The 4,203-nt window shown below is 46.4% G+C and overlaps 1 pseudogene; it reads left to right on the top strand.

The window, feature by feature from the left end:
* The first annotated feature begins 1,468 nt into the window (after positions 1-1,468).
* Positions 1,469-1,829, top strand: LOC115899714 (annotated as a pseudogene).
* Positions 1,830-4,203: the final 2,374 nt, after the last annotated feature.

The following is a 4,203-nucleotide window of genomic DNA, read 5'->3' as shown; positions in this document are numbered from 1 at the left end:
GAATTGTTAATTTTTTTTTTTTTTTTTTTTTTTTTGAGATAGAGTCTCACTCTGTCTCCCAGGCCAGAGTGCAGTGGTACGATCTCGGCTCACTGCAACCTCCGCCTCCCAGGTTCAAGCGATTCTCCTGCCTTAGCCTCCTGAGTAGCTGGGATTATAGATAGGTATGTGCTGCCACCATGCCCGGCTAATTTTTGTATTTTCAGTAGAGACAGAGTTTCACCATGTTGGCCAGGCTGGTCTTGAACTCCTGACATCAGGTGATCCACCCACCTCGGCCTCCCAAAGTGCTGGGATGACAGGCGTGAGCCACCGTGCCCGGCCGTTCATTTATTCTTAGACTCCAGAGTAGGACTTTTTCACAACTTTGTCCCTGTGCTGTGCTGCCCTTGAAGATCCTATCCCTCAGATAACTGACCGAGAGCAAAGTACAGCCAGGAAGAGTGGGCTCTACCGTTCTTCAGGGCTTGCCTTTGGCTTTCTGCCCTCAAAACCAGGAAAAAGTGGTGAACACTTGCTTTTTGTCTCACCCAGCCGTAGGGAGAAGAAATGCTAGAGAAATCTCAAAAGCTTAGGTAAAGATGGGCATGGATAGAAGTGGCTGTCCCCAGGAACTTCTCCGCATTAGGCTGTTCTTGTGGTGTCTCTTGGGTCACTCCATTGCTTTCACCTCCAGAACCACAGGCTGCCTTACCGCATGTGTGAGTCCCTTCAGTTAGCTCTGAGCCTTTGGCCAAGACTGGGCAAATGTCTTAGCCTGGTTTCAGAACAACTCTGCCCTCCCAGACCCCATTCAAATGAGGTCTGCACCTGTGCCTGGGTGGGAAGGTAGTGGGGCAGCAGTCCCTCCTGAGGACAGCTTGGGGTGGTAGTAGCAATGCAGGGGATACCTAAGGGGAGGGGAACTCTGGAGGTAAGAGCTGGGGCCACCATATTCCCTAAATGTCAAATTTTTTTGCACCTCTGATTACCTTGGAGAATCTTAATGGATATATATATATATATATTTTTTTTTTTTGGTGCCTCAGTGAATGGGGGAGGGAGGGAAATGTGGCTTCTAAGAGGCGTCCTATCCTGAGCTCAGGCTCCCTGGTGAGCTTAATATTTTACATCTTTAGATTGGCTGTCTTTCTCATTGGCTCTGATTGGCCTGCCATGGATCAAGGGAACACTAGAATTAATCAGCTGTGGCCAGGAAGGTAGAGTTGTTCCAACAAGAATCATGTACAGAGGGTTGGGGGATGGAGAAGGCCAGGACGCAAGGAAGGGCCATCCCAGAAGAGCAGCCTGATGGGCAGATGATATTTTTGGTATAGATGGACCACCATTTCTTTAAACATTCCATTATTAAGTTATTTTCCATTTTTTTCTGTTGCACCGAATACCTATGTATGCACATCTTCGTGAAGTATATTACTATTTTTGTAGGCTAGAGTCCTAGAATGGAATTGCTGAGTCAATGGGTATCATGCCGCTAAATTATTTTCAAAAAATATTGCAGTTTTCGCTCTTCCAATGCATCAGCCATCAGAGAGCAGCAGCCACAGCCCTGTACTATCCCATGGCTGAGGGCCTCAGTGAGGGCACAGGTGGATCAGCGACGTGAGCAAGCTCAGGCACACTCACCAAGTTCAGCAGGACATGATCCGAGAGGTGTGTGGCTTTGCCCTGAATGAGCGCCATGCCATGGAGTTGCTCAAGGTCTCCAAAGACAAATGGGCCCTCACATTCATCAAGAAAAGGGTGGGGACACACATCCACAGCAGAGGAGGTAAGAGGAGCTGAGTGACGTCCTGGCCACAGCGAGGAAAGCAGCTGCCAAGGACTGAGCTCCCCTTGCTCTGCATAACAAAATCTCTACAGAACAAAAAACGGCGATTTTCACTCCTGCCAGTGCCTCATTTTCTCTCCAGTATTTCTAATCTTCGCCAACTTGATTGACAAAAAAATTTGTTTTTCATTTTGCATTTTAAAAATTATGGTTCATCGGCCGGGCGCGGTGGCTCAAGCCTGTAATCCCAGCACTTTGGGAGGCCGAGACGGGCGGATCATGAGGTCAGGAGATCGAGACCATCCTGGCTAACCCGGTGAAACCCCGTCTCTACTAAAAAAAATACAAAAAACTAGCCGGGCGAGGTGGTGGGTGCCTGTAGTCCCAGCTACTCGGGAGGCTGAGGCAGGAGAATGGCGTGAACCCAGGAGGCGGAGCTTGCAGTGAGCCGAGATCGCGCCACTGTACTTCAGCCTGGGTGACAGAGCAAGACTCCGTCTTAAAAAAAAAAAAAAAAAATTATGGTTCATCATAATTCAGCGTGTCTCCTTAGGTTTATTAGTGATGCTTTTCTTTTTTGTGATTTATCTATCCTTTGTGTATTTTTTCAATTAGATTGTTTCTTTTTCTTATTCATATGTAGAAACACTTCATATTTTGTGAATTTTTGGCTCTTATCTTTTCTAAATGTTCCAAATGTTTTCTCCCTGGCAATGGTTTGGACGGCAGCGCTCCTGCACAGAAGTTTAGGGTTTTGAGTGGTCTAATCTTTTCCTTTTCTTTATGCCTCCTGGATATTGTGTCAGAGTTAGCAAATCCTTTCCAGCCTCAAGATTATAGAAATAGTCTCTTATATTTTCTCATAGTATTTTTATAGTCTTAGTTTTTATTTTTTGATCTGTAATTCATGTAGAACTTATTAGGTGTATGGTATATAAACGTACAATTGTTTCTACACCATTCCACAATCTTTTTCATTGGTAATGCCACTCTACTTGTGTATTAAATTTTCATTAATTTGTGGATGTTTCTGAACTGCCTATTTGTTTCATTAATCTGCTTTTTCTATACATGTACCAGCATCACATCGTCTTTTTAATTAAAAAATGTTTTATTTTATAAATGCTTTTACATGCTTGTCTAATTAGCTTAGTTTTGTAGTACTTTTTATCTTATGATGCATTTAAAAATGTTTTCCTGCTTAACTTTGCATATTTATCCATCAAAATCAATTGATCACGTTTCCCTCTGCCACTCCCACCCCCAAGCTGCACTGAATTCTAGATAAATATGGGGGGAAATCCATCTTTTTTTTTTTTTTTTTTTGGAATGGCATATCTCCTTGTTTTTCCTGTTTCTTTCTTTCTTTCTTTCTTTTTTTTTTTTTTTTGACACAGAGTCTCACTTTGTCGCCCAGGCTGAGTACAGTGGCATGATCTCGGCTCACCATAACCTCTGCCTCCCGGATTCAAGAGACTCTCCTGCCTCAGCCTCACGAGTAGCTGGGATTATGGGTATGTGCCACTGCGCCCGGCTAATTTTTGTATTTTTAGTAGAGACAGAGTTTCTCCATGTTGGCCAGGCTGGTCTCGAACTCCCTACCTCAGATGATCCACGCACCTCAACTTCCCAAAGTGCTGGGATTACAGGCATGAGACACTGCACCTGCTCAATCTGGTGGTCTTTTGTTTCCAGCTCTCCCCAATATCCCTGTTGTGCATTCCTCATGCCCCATGCTCTCCTTGGCTTTCCCTAATTGACCCCAACTTGAGTCCTACATCCTTCACCTCCCTAGACCTGACCTAGTGCTTGGATAGAGGAAGCAGGATGTTGAGACATGGAAGCTAAATTTCTCCTGCACTGGAGGCTGGCAGCAGAACCTGGGGAAGTAGGAGGGGCGAAGAAGCAAGAGAGGTTCCAGCAACCTTTAGTCTGCCTCAAGAAGTCTCCAGCTAGGAGGCAATGCTAAACCAGGACAACCTAGAGATACCCTGGCTGGCCAGGGCTTCCTAAAAAAGATGTGTTGCTAGGTGGCTACGCTGCCTTAAGAGCACACCCATCACTCAGTGAATCTGCTGTGAGTCAGAGGGACACCCCTGAAGACACATTGCCTGGAGGAGATAAGCCCCCCAGGGTCCCCCACAGCCATTCCCCAGCCTCTTCTCTTCAGCTTCTTCATTTCTACATGCTCCTCCTTCCAATTTGGCCACTGGCTCAGGCCACAGCTGATGCCCTGTTCACAGCCTGCATCACCCTCCTGAGACAGGGCCTTCTCCAAGTGTTTGCCTTTGGGCAGGTCCCAAGGCTGCCACCTGGAGCTGCTGGAGAGGGTAGTCCTGACAGCAACCCCCTGGCGACCCGGTCCTTGCTAGCTCCTCCCTGACCTCCTTGTAATGCTGGGTGCAGAGGGATGGACCAGGGAGCTGCATGTA

Source organism: Rhinopithecus roxellana, chromosome 1 (genome assembly GCF_007565055.1).
Source record: "Rhinopithecus roxellana isolate Shanxi Qingling chromosome 1, ASM756505v1, whole genome shotgun sequence".
NCBI classification, from domain to species: domain Eukaryota; kingdom Metazoa; phylum Chordata; class Mammalia; order Primates; family Cercopithecidae; genus Rhinopithecus; species Rhinopithecus roxellana.
The sequence above is the reverse complement of the archived record's forward strand: the minus strand, read 5'-3'. Positions and strand labels throughout refer to the sequence as shown.